The 12,763-nt window shown below is 45.2% G+C and overlaps 1 protein-coding gene across 15 annotated transcripts in view; it reads right to left on the minus strand.

The window, feature by feature from the left end:
- The window catches only part of LOC119379276 (protein hu-li tai shao), a 170,779-nt gene that overhangs the window by 3,170 nt on the left and 154,846 nt on the right, over positions 1 to 12,763 (minus strand). The gene's annotated exons all lie outside the window — the stretch shown is intronic.

The raw sequence follows: 12,763 nt of genomic DNA on the forward strand, positions 1-12,763 counted from the left end.
AGACTAGCACCTCAATACAAAGAGATAGTGGGGTCATCAGAAGATGACCACAATATCTATCTTGTACAATGGGGGTACTGGTTTCTAATTTCAGTATTGCAGAAAATCAAATGGGTGAAGATGTCCTTTGGCATGGGTACTTACGGGGGGTTCTCATCTCAAAGAGAGGTGTCATCTCGAGAGTGTTATATCTGAACCTTCGTGCCTATGGTGACACATCTTGATCTTAAAGTGTAAATGGTGCACTGTGGCCACTGGTCACAAGAATGCATCATTCCATTCATTCTATGGTAAAAAGGTTTTGAGCTGCAACGCCTTCTGTGTAATAAAATTTCATCACAACACCAAGAAATTGTTGGAGAGGAAATGTCACCGGAAATAAGTTTCAACAAGTGGACTTGTCTTCATTAAGGCAACAAGCCTGATGGAGATAAATGCACTCAATGGAACGTTGCCTCCAGCAACATTCTCTATTAAACTATTTCTTATCACTTCAAGCCTCCTTATGCACCTGAACTTCTTTCTTGCCTGGATCCCAATATCAAGACACGAGGTATCTGAGGTAGAGCACTGTACGGGCCCGGCCCGCGGGCCGTCCGAAGTGTTTTCCGGCGGGCCCGGGCTGGGCTCGGGCTTGAAAGCGCGGGCCCGGGCTTGAGGCTGCGGGCTGGGCCGGACTCGGGCCCGCTCATTAAAAGGCTTAAGTCAGGCCTTCGAGCACGCGCAAACGTTATGCATTGCATGGTCTAAGGCATGCTGTGCCAAGCTGAAGTAACACGCGCGAAGAGCTGGCTCTTAGTAAAGCTTAGCAAAGAAAATAGAAAAACAGTTGGAGTTCTATTTTTTTTTTCTTTATTTTCCACGAAAACGAACATGGCTTCCGCGTGAGGAAAAATGAATTATACAAAAAAAAAAAAAAAAAAACGCTCTACAAGCAATTTCCCCGTTACCATTTTTGCGATTACACTCGATACTATTACATTATCATAACGCTAATGCTAAGGGCATGTGTCTATACTGGTGCGTTTATGGAATATCATCAAGTATGGTGTGTAGCAGCTTCATTATATAATATTGTACGTGGCGATTACGTTTCTGTGATGACGTTAGAATATGAACGATTCATCTGCTTTTGGTGGTTGTTCACCATATATAACGTTAACGTTTTTTATCTTGCTGCAACAAATTATTAATCAGGAGCCTCTTTTAAAAAATTGTGTAATTAATGTTTCCAACGCGAGTGTAGAAAAGAGCATTCAAGAAAATGTCCCGGGTTTGCTTCTATCCACATTTTCATGTTAGTCGTACACTTTTATTAAATAAACTTTGTTGCTATATTTTATTTTCACTATACTGTTATTGTAATGACTTCCTATGTGCCATATAGGCAACATTTCATTTATATTTCTCGGTATTATGTGCCAAAACCACGATATGATTACGAGGCACGCCTTAGTGGGGACCAGATTAATTTCTACCAACTGGAGTTCTTTAACGTGCACCTAAAGATAAGTACACAGGTGTTCTTGCATTTCGCCCCCATCAAAATGCGGCCGCTGTGGCCGCGGGAATCGCACCCTTGTCCTAGGACTTAACAACGAAACAGCTTAGCTGAGCTACCACTGCAGGCAAAGCAACATTTCGATGCATGTACACACCAGATTTTCAGTCCGATCGCCCGCTACAAAGCGCAAGGCATCATTAATACTCATCATCAACAACTAATATCCTTTAGCGGGCCAGGGCCGGGCCTGGTCATGAACACGCGCGCCCTGGATAAGTTTAGTAATGAACGTCCGGGCTTCGAACCACGGGCCCGGGCCGGGCTTGGGCTGGGTTCGGTCATGTACGCTCAGGCCTGGAACGACAGGCCCGGGCCGAAAAATCAGGCCCGTGCAGTGCTCTAATCTGGGGACATGGTTTGACAAATTTTCCCTTTCACCATAAAGATTATCATACTTGTATTAATTGTCTAGCTGCTCAACTTTGTCTAGACCCATGCCTCTGTCACGTACATAGTGCGTTTATTCCAGGATAGCAGTTTCCAGTATGATGCAGAAGATGGAGAGAGAGGGAGAATTTTATTTGCAGGCAGAGAGGTCGGCCTGAGCTAGTGCGCTCTAGCCTGCTACTCTGCACAGGAAAAAAGGGAAAGGAAAAAAAAAAGTGATGAGGGGTGATGATGGGGAGAGGAAAGAGATATGCGTATATACAATAACCATGTGACATGAAGTCGTACATTGTCCTCTTTGTCAACTTCCACAATGACTAATGATTTTAGTTTTTGGTGCCAGTCCCAAATTCATGGTCTCTGCCATAGAGAAATAATACTGTTAGTCATGATGAATGCCAAACACTAAACCTCCAATTGTGGCAGAGTCGAGAGTAAACTTGCCAGAGCACGATGCTATCGGGTGCCACCTGAAGTAATGAATTACATTGCCCCGACTTCATCTGCATCACCCAAGATTATACGGTTGTTGATGCCTGTGACAAATGTAAAAAGCTGGACACTGCTATGTATGGCGGGCATCAGTGAGAGGGAGAATAACAGATAGCCACAAAATGCTAAAAGGATGCTAAAGGCTGCTCTTGTAGAAACACTACTCAACATCAACATACACTATCTGATCCAAACATGTACAGAGCTCAGCAAATGAAAAGCGACACTCTGAGCACGTGGCTGGTGGGGGTTGTTGCTTCGCCAGCGAGCGTTTGTGAAAGCAAGCTGGTGCATTGTGGTATACGTTGAGGGTGAGAGGGTTGGTGACGTATGGAGGCTGCATATGGCCGACAGTTGTTCAGAGTTTCACGAAAGAGCCGCTGTAGCGCTGCAAGCTGTGGTTTTATACGGCACTCGCCTGCTACGCTGCTCGAAGCACACCGCTGTCATACTTTCACAGGTGGCTGGATGTGCATGTGTGTCAAATGGTTTGATGTTGACTTTTGGTGACGTGCTACCGTGAAGTAATGTTTCGGAGCAGACTTAAGGTGCTCGCAGCATATTGCATGCTCAGGAAAACGAGAAAGATGGGTCCAGAGAATCATGTAAGGAGCTTTACGGCAGCTAGCACGTCGCCAAAAGTGGAATTAAATTCACTTGTCAGGCGTGCATGAAGAGCCCCTCATGAAATTACGACTGCAACACGTGCGTTTGAAGTAGCGCCGCGCGGAAAGCGAGCGTGGTGCAGAAACTATGGCTTACAGCATCCTGGCGACGCCACGGTGAGCCACAGACCAAAGGACTGTTGGCTGGATGCAGTCTTTCTATAAATGCACTGCACAGGCTCGGGGCTACCCGAAAACCCGAGCCCGGCCCGGCTCGGGTCTAAAGCTCCGGGCTTAAGGTCGGGCCGGGCTTGGACATTGCTCAGTTCTTCAAATTGTTCCACATACATTGTGCATAGATATATGTTCGGCATATTTTATCTTGAAAAAACGTTTTTTTATGTGGGCAAACTATCTGGAGAAGCATTATGAGGGACGAGTACTGAACTTCTTTTGCTTCTGCTACTTGGTTTATGAAACATGGGCGAGCTAAAATTAAAGACCAGGCACTTATATAGTTAACATCTCACTATTCTGTGCTTTGTTATTTGCATTCACTATTATATTATATCCTAAATGTTATTTTGTCATTGCAGTAATAAATGTAATATAATAAATTGATATCTATAACTTATCATCGGAAGAGTGATCGCAGAGCTCCAAAGCGGGAAACGTTCTTGAAAGTTCCAGCAGTACACTAATACGAATGGTCTACGAGGAGTCTCGTTACATAGAATCACTATAAAAACACATTATTTTTCCATGGTTCCGTCATGGCTCCCACTGGTCACGTGACGTGACATGGACATACACAGCCTACTTTGTGTGCCCACATTCTTAACATCTGAGCTTTCGTCGTTCTGCTACAGACGAATTCCACAGGATATACGTCACAAAAATGCGGTGGCGCTGTTGTCGGGTGTTTAGTTTCACGTGGTAGGCATAAGCCGCTGTGCCTACCGCAGTTGCTGCAGTGTTTTCGCTGGTGCGTGCACTGTATGCCGTTGTGCTAAGAAGAAAAAACTGTGTACCGATGAGCAGTGTCATGGTTATTTGCGCATGATGGCACAAGAATGATGGAATAAGTTTTTTTTTTTTTTTTTTTTCAGTAGCTATTTACGAAGACTGTCGCAAGAAATTAGCCGCAGCTGTAAAACGCGAGAACTTGTCTGCGATGCTGGCTCATCAGTTATGTGTCGGGGTGGCTTACACAGCAGAAAGGATTAGCTTTGTCAAGCATTGCCATTGTAATGTGCCACACCACATTTTTTGGCATAAGCCTTGTGTGGAGGCATAGCGAGCACGTTTGCCTCAAAGCACGTTAACTTTTTGGATAGCACTGTCATATGCGGATAATTTCTCACAGTTGCCATTGTTGATATAACTGCAGAAGTCTTAGACGCGTCAAAAGGATTTCGTCGAACTCGCGTGAACTAAAGGTGTGACTCGGTCACGGCGCATGTGTTTCTGCATGGGCACTGTTCATTAAAGACACTGGTCTCGAAACGAAAAGTTTTATTATTGGAGATATTGTAATGAAATTGGGTGTGTATATGTATTTCTTCCTCCTGTTTTCAAAAATATAATTAGTTTTCATGTACTTCAATTAGTTATCAAATTGTGAGAGCATAAGTGAAATCTAATTAGGTAATTTCTTACGGGTCATTAAGACACTTTCCCTCAGTATTTTTAGGTTCTGTTTAAGATGCAGCTGTAGCCAAAGACCTGCCATGTGGAGCTATGCTATTTATATTGTCACTGAGATATATCATCATATAAGAACTTTCAATTGTATTGACATTGTGTAATCTTGAAATGCAATTAGCTCACATTATTGTTCACAAAATTTCATATGTTCATCTTAGCCACAAAAAAATAGCATAGCTCCACAGTCCTATTTCTTACGAATTCAACGGTATAAAATTTATCAAAATTACCTTACAAAAACATAATGAAAAGATCCGTAAGGCTGGTCAAGTTGGCAAAAAATGTGAAGCTGAGAAAATCGCGTTTGAAGATTGACACGCACTGTATAAATTTCTAAAAGGAACCTTTAACCATAAATTTTATTCACATGTTCCCCATCTGTTTCCCTTCAAAACAAAACAGAAAGTGTCTTGTTCCACCCAAGGAATCATATCTAAAAAAATTTTCCAATGTGCAAAGCATGATCAAAACCCCACCATGACAAGCGGCTGGGGGGTTCTGGAAAAGCCATGGGGTATGAGGCTCAAGCGACTGGCTGCTCATGTCTTTTCAGTCTTTAGGAAGAACCTTCTAGATGTTAGGCAGCATGTTACCCTGGGTAATAGGTTGCTATGCTTGAGAGAATACCTTCAAAGTAGTCCAGGACTGTAATCTTCAGTTGCACCCGTTTTGTGTCTCCTTGCAAGAGTCTTTTTTGTGTTGGTGCTCTTCAGATGAGTTGCATTTGCCTTGCGTAAACGCAGAGAGTCTTTTTCTAGGCTTCGTCGAACAAGGCAATCCCCAGCAATATAGCCCAAACTTGCAGCAATGGACTCGTTGGTTGCCCTTCTTCCTTGGTTGTAGATGGCAACAGCCTCAGCGGCAGCTCGCTTCACACTTTCCAGCGAAGCGTTCCCATTCTTTGAAGTTTGGGTCCAGATGACCGAATGAAGACTCTCACTCGCGTTCTGGGTCTTCCCTTCACAGCACCGTGCCAGCAGGCTCTCATCACTGAGCCTCGCAAAGACTGGCTCCAGAGCAGCCCCAACACAAGCCGGCAGGGCATTCTTGTGTGAAGGTGGACTCTCCCCATTGGCCAAGGCTCTATTGTACTTGCACCAAGAGCTAGCACCCTCGGGGCACTTTGAGTGCTTTGGTGCATCATCTGTCGATGTCATGTGCAGCAGTGTAGCTTCGACTGCCCTCTTCATAGCTGGCACGTCATTGATATTGCTCCTCAGGGCATATCCGTAGTAATTCGCGATCTTCTTGATCTTCTCTTGTGTGAGCTTTCCTCTACCCCCAAGAGACTCACCCTGAGCCTTCTTTTTGTCCACAAGGTTCCGTAAAGCTGCACCCATTCGCTTGTGGACATGGTTGATGCAGTCCTTTTTGTCTATTTGGATAAAGCCGTACACCTCGGCTTCGGACAAGGCATGAAAAGTGCGGCTGTCTCCATCAGAGAGCACAGTCGTGTAGCGCAGACCATGCTTGGCCCAGGACCTCTGAAACATGGTCAGCGCAGCCTCTACTTCCATGCGGCCAGAGTTGCATTCGATGTTTCGTTGGCACTCGTGGGTTGCCAGCCAGTCGGTGTACCCTTCGCCTTGCGGCTGTGGTCCCAGGGCACAGCCGAGACAAAAGTTTGAGTAAACAACATGGTCAATTACAAGGCCAGTGTAGAGCTCAATGATGCAGCCCACACCTATGTGTGAGCTCCGACCTCGCGTCATCCATGAGCCGTCGAACACAACATCGATGTTCCCTATGGGGTTCAGGAAGTCTGTATACAGCTCTTTTATTACTGCCACACTAGCAGCTTCACTTTCAGTCGCTGTGTTTTCGCAGGCTTTCACTAAACTTTTTAGGTGTCCCTGAAACGTCTTGTGGTGCAAGCCTCGGTGCGAAAGGTTCATACACGCACAAAAGTCCGAAAGGGCAGTAACACCTTTGCCTATCATCTGTATCCCCTTCATGGCCCTCATGTTGACTTCGAAGGGAGTGATGGTGGCAGTTCCGCTCACTCTCGGAGAAGAAAATTGCTTCTTCTCGAAATCACAACTGCTGCAAGAAAAAATAAGCTTTACCGCAAGGCCGTACTCCTTGTCCGTTGCCTTCCTCACGCTGAGACTTTTTGCGTCGCATTTGTCGCACTTCGCTTGTGCAAAAAAGTTATTCAAAACTTTCATATCGACGAGCAAAAAATCGGTCCCGGCGTCACCGGTCTGGCACTCCGCGCTTACTCCAAGAAGGTCGAACTTGCGCTGGGTAGCCGACTTTCCAGACAGAACGGTCTTCGTTTGCGCCGATCTCTCAACTCGCTGCGCCTGCTCCGCCGTTGAGTAGTACGCGGCATCAACCCGAAGTGTTTCGCTAGTCGAACTTGGTCCCACGGTGTCGTCAGTTGAAGTTCCCGGCAGGTCCAAAGGGTCCGGCCGCGACTCCAACTCCGCTGCCGACGGTGCACTTGTAGCCGGCGCCTTCTTGTTCCAAGCCCGTTTTTTACGGCTTCCAAAAGCTCGTTGCGTCGATGGTTTCAGACGAGAGTCTCCAGGCATCTCGATCGCGTGGAAAAACTACCGGCACAAAGTAGAGACACGGTCCGTCGAGAAACACGCACGATCGCAAAAGCAGGCGCACACAAACGGACAGCCACGGCGGAGAACCAAACACAAAGAAAAAAAAAATGACGTGTCGGTCGCGCCAGCCAATGGGAGACTCGGAAAGGCGCGCTTGAAAAGCGCGCCGCGTGAGAGCCAATCAGTGGCCTGGAAACGACCTTCAGAAAACCCGCGACGGCGGCCGTTCTGCTTGAGCGACGCCATTTTGAGATGGCGCAAAATGTGCACAAAGAAAACAGCTTCAAATCTAGCCCAAGATGGCGGCGCTCGGCCCGCTGCAACGCTCATGGCGCGCGCGGGAAGTTCGAACAAATTTCGTCCTTTTGGGGACATTTTAGTGCTGCCGGGGTGCTTTGAAAGCCGATTTTATCGCGTTTCCCGACCGAATTTAGCGTTAGCAATTTGAGAGTAGGTGCTCAGAAGTACAAACGCCTCGAAAATAAGCTTTGCGAAAAATCGATTTTTTGACCATTTTTGACCGTTCCAAGACCCGCGTCTCCCCTTTTAACGTAGCAGCGAACAGGATGACTTCGACTATGCTTCTCCAAATCGTCTGCGGCTGCGATGACACACCCATACCTGCCAACCTCACAGCATGAAAATTCAGGAGACCGCAGCGGGGGGAGTGGTTCTTTTTTCTTTTTGCATAGCGGAAATTACTGAGACTGGAGATTGACATCAGAAAAGGGTAAGGATGTTTGTTTTGAGCTGCATGAACCAAACTTCTTTACTTGTGAAGGCATCTGGCAGTTCACAGGCGCACGTGGTACAGAATCCGTACTTGTCACCTTTCCGCGAAGTCACAAAGGACGGAAACTCAGCTGTGTATGAGTCCAGAAACACTTGCAAGCACTTCTTTGATTTTGACGCCGTCATCGACCTTCTAACTGAACTCTGGAAACACGCAACCCCCACGGCAGACGGCGTAGCGTACAAAATGCGGGGGCCAAGAAGGAGACGCAAAAGTTCTGGCTAGGCTCAACGGAAACGATTACTGCAAATGAACTGAACAGTGGCCAGAGCGGAAAGATTGCGACACGCAGCGCTGTTTCTCCCAAGCACACAGATATCGAGAGTGCAAAGCACAATGGGGGCCGCTTACTTACCACCGGTCTGCCGGCCACCCCTCCTATGGAAAATGAATGTGCTCGACAGTCTCGTTATTGGAGTGCTTGTGCAGCGCCGCGGCTCCCGCCGCCGTTCACTATTGGCAATCTTTTTCCATTGAGACTGTACCTTTTCCCTCGCCTTCTTTCGGCACGGTGGCGAGCGCTTCTCGCGGCCAGCCTTCGCCCAGATGCGCAGTGTCTAGAATGTACTCAGCGAAACTCTGAGATATGGTTACAATGAAATAGAAGTGTGGTGGCGAGTGCCCTTCCGCAGCACCGCCACAGCAGGAAAGGCTCTGGAATCTTGCTAGTTTATGGGCTGTACGCATTTCGCGGTCTCGACTTGAGCAAACAGAGAGATCCGCGATTGGTGGACCTGACACGTACGCAACTGCCTTGTCCACAGCATCTAGTTAAGGGGGGGACATGGGTCTTTAGACAAAAAAAGTCATCAAAAAATCGATTTTTCGAAAACAGCATTTTTGGAAACTGCATCTATTACTCTCCTTATCTGCAAAGTTTCCTGTCTCTGAGGTTTAATATTTCATCTGTAACATCAATTTCAAAATATGTAGAACACCCTATTTTTTGCCTGTGTTGACGCTAAAACAACATATTCAATGATGCCATGCCTGCATTTCACTGCCTTGAGGGTCTACTAATTGTAGCCAACTAATGTTTTGCGAGTGTGCATGTGCACACACATTTGTGCAGCCCCACAACGAAATGTCACATTTGTTTGTATTCTTCATTTTCTCAAAATACTAATTTTGCACACCCAGCAAGACGTTTACTGTGATATATCAGTGGCTATCAGAGATAGAACAAAAATTCTTTTTGTGGCATGAAGCTAAGGGTTTGGAGCACACAACATAGCAAGCAAAGTTTAATTAGATTGATTTTAGGTTTTTCAAAATCTCCCTTTTGTAGGACCAATGCATGGCCATGTTCAAAACAATGGAGTTTAATGTACTGTAAAGTAAGGAATATTGATGCAATTATAAAAGTGCTTCCTTTGTTGTGAGCCTTTTGCTTTCTCCTATTGATGCGTATTTCATTTGCATATTTCTGTGAGGTGGTTATTTGTCTACTGCAGTAAGAACAAGATATTGTCTTCTTAATTATATAATGAAATAATGAACCCAGAGAAAAATAACTGCATCTTTAGAATCGAAAGAAGAAACTAAACAAGCATGCCTATTCTTATCAAATTTGGTTCAAAAACAACTAAGGAGAGTCTCTCCTGTCCTTTCTCTCTAGAAAACTAGAGAGAAAGGACAAAAATAATTAGTGGGAAAAGTAAGGACATTTTGCTGTAAGTGGCAGAGAACTGGGCTATGAATTTGTTTTTTTCTACAGTAAGATTGATTTAATTGTAGTAGACAAGGCATTACGCCAACCTAAATAAAAAAAGGAAAGGGGGGGGGGAGGGAAGAAAAAGGAAAAAAGTTTTTTTTAATTTGTCGAGACTGGTGGCAAACATGTCAATGCCCCGTTATAAAGGGGACGCTCATAGCATCCATCCATCCTGGGCCGGGTGGGCGGAGCCTACACGCCATGATGTCGCTACAAGGGCCCTAAATATATCGCCGGCGTCTACCACTGTTTACAAACATGGAGTAGGTCTATATGGAGTGAGAGCTACAGGATAATGCAGCAACAGCGTTTGAATGTGCAGAAATAGCATAAGTCCTTTAAACAAAAGTGTGGGGCAAAGTATATCTGCTGGATGAAATATCTGGCTTGAAAAAAAAAGAGACAATCACGAATTCCGTGCCCCTTACCTATCATATGCGTCTAATGAGTAAGCGTCGAGAAGCTTATTCGCGCCTTTTATTACCAAACTGGAATGAACCCTGAAGATAGATTGAAATCTCTTCGTCCACCTCCTGCCAGGCCTACCCGTGTAGTCCGTACACCACCTTCTACCGGAACAATATCGTTAGGAAGGCATACACCATTATAATATGGAAAAAAAGAAAAAGACCATGGTATAAACTGTGCATAACATACACTGCTGAAACCTGCAAGGAGAAGCCCTCAAAGAGGAGCTATGTTCCTTCTGCAGAGGTCCACAGAAACGTCCGGAATATGCTCCAGTGGTGGAAGTCTAAGAACAATGACTGCCGCCGCGTACACAATTAGCAATGCAGATTTTGTGCGCCCCTGCGGCTAGCACAAGCGGTGCAAGAAATTTATGCGCGGCATAATATGTGATGCAACAACGCATGACGTGCTTAAAGCCGGAATCTCTTGATAATTTGACTTTTTGCACAATAACATGTGAAAAAATAAACTGTAAACTATGCCACAAAACACTGATAGACTGTAGTATACAATAGCAGTGGTGTAATATAGGGGAAAAAAAAAAGCCATGACAAACAGTTTTCTTCTGCCTTTCGGCTGTTAATACGTATTTCGAGAAGTACACGTGGTGCATGAGGTTTGTTATAATTTTTATTTAGGTTAGTGTATTTACAACAAAGGCAATAATTTGGCTTTTTCCCTATATTTCTCTTGCTGTGGCAAGTGGCAAGGTGCTACTATGCTGAAGACAGGTGCTACATATTCAGAAGGGTGCACAACTGTGTTTGTTGGTAGAGCATGCTTTAAATTTCAATAGAGAGTGCAACAAAAACAAAGTGAAGAGAGCGTTCTGTTCCCTGTCTCCTCTGTTCTTGTTGCGCTCCCCGATAACTCATGCTGCAAATCACTTTTCTTGCTACAGTATCTGCTACCAAACGCTCTTGATGATTCCCATTGTATTTGCAGAAAAAATAGCTACAGTATACCGCTGCCGAATAACCGTTCATTGTGCCCAGTGTGTCCGGTCAACTGTTACCACCGTGAGGCCCTTTTGTACAAGGAATTACCGTAGGTTAAAGCATACTTGTTAGCGAAGCATGTGCCAACAAAACGTAGATATTTGCTACTTAAAACGCCTTGCTGTCGATTCAATGTTCGGGCAACACCACCTAGATTAATGGCTCGGGCCCCTGTCGGGCCCGATTTGCGGTCGGGCCGGGCCGGGTAAGTGAAATTTTTTCTCGGGTTCTGGCCGGGCCTGGGTCTCTCTTTGAGTCACCGGGCCGGGTACAGGCAGGTAAACTTTGAGTGCTGGGCAGTGCTCTACTCCCTACATCACCAACCTGCTCGCCCTCAGTGTATACCACCCACAATGCACCAGCTTACTTTCACGAACGCTCACTGGTGGCGACAAAACTGCCGATGGCCACGCGCTCAGAGTATCACATTTCATTTGCTAAGCACTGTACCAGCTATCGAAGCAGAATACAGAAACTGAGGCTCAGTATGTTTTATTTACCAATATTGTATAAAACTGGAAAAAAAAAGAAAGGAAAAAGAAAGGGTAAAAGTCTGAATAGATTACTATATGAAATATTGTCCTAACGACAAGGTAAGACTATTCATAGTCATGGTCTCACCATCGAGTTGCTTGCGACTCCAGGTGAGACTGAATAAATGATAGCAAGAAAGACCTAACAAGTATTTTAAAGGGGTACTGACATGAATATTTTGAGTTGTCGTTTTTTTGCGTCAAATGAAAGTTCAAGCCCTCAAGAGCCTAGAAAAGGTAGTGCTAAGCGCGACTTCGCCCTGAAAAAGTAATTACAGTATGTTTTTAAAAGCTAGTTTCGGTTCCTACTGTACCCTGACGTCACAACACGGTATGAGCTTCTTGTCACGTGCTCGCACAATATACAGTGACGTTTCCGCGGCCGCTCCGTAACGTGGCTCCGTTGGTGATGCACAAGCGGCCATTTTGGAAGTTTTTATGACGCACAAGCGGCCATCTTGGAAGTTTTGGTACCTAATGTCATCGCAACTAGCCAGACTGCTGCGTGAAGTCACCAGAATTTGTACTGTAGCCTGATGTCAAGCTAGTGTCGATGTCAGTAGGTGCGCCATGGAAAAATTGACTTTAATATCAAATTAAAATACCTTATCAGACTTTTCTGAGCTTCAAACTTGCTCAGAGCCGTCTCTGCATACAGGAGATATGTATGGCACAGTAAACTCGCCTTCGAAAAAAGGTGTCAGTACCCCTTTAAGCTTACCCAGGCGTTTTCCAGTGGCCTCCAGAATACCATCTAACCATCTTGTGCATGGGTGGCACTGTTTCCTCTTACCTTCCACTTTGGCTAATATCAATTTTCACTCCAGTGAACTGTTAGCTTGCATGACATGACCAAAATATGAAATTTTTAGTTTCATTACTTTTGCTTCGAAAGAAGATTCAGGATTGATTTTTCTTATGACAGATATTTGTTCATTTGG

The sequence above is a fragment of the Rhipicephalus sanguineus genome, chromosome 1 (assembly GCF_013339695.2).
Source record: "Rhipicephalus sanguineus isolate Rsan-2018 chromosome 1, BIME_Rsan_1.4, whole genome shotgun sequence".
NCBI classification, from domain to species: Eukaryota; Metazoa; Arthropoda; class Arachnida; order Ixodida; family Ixodidae; genus Rhipicephalus; species Rhipicephalus sanguineus.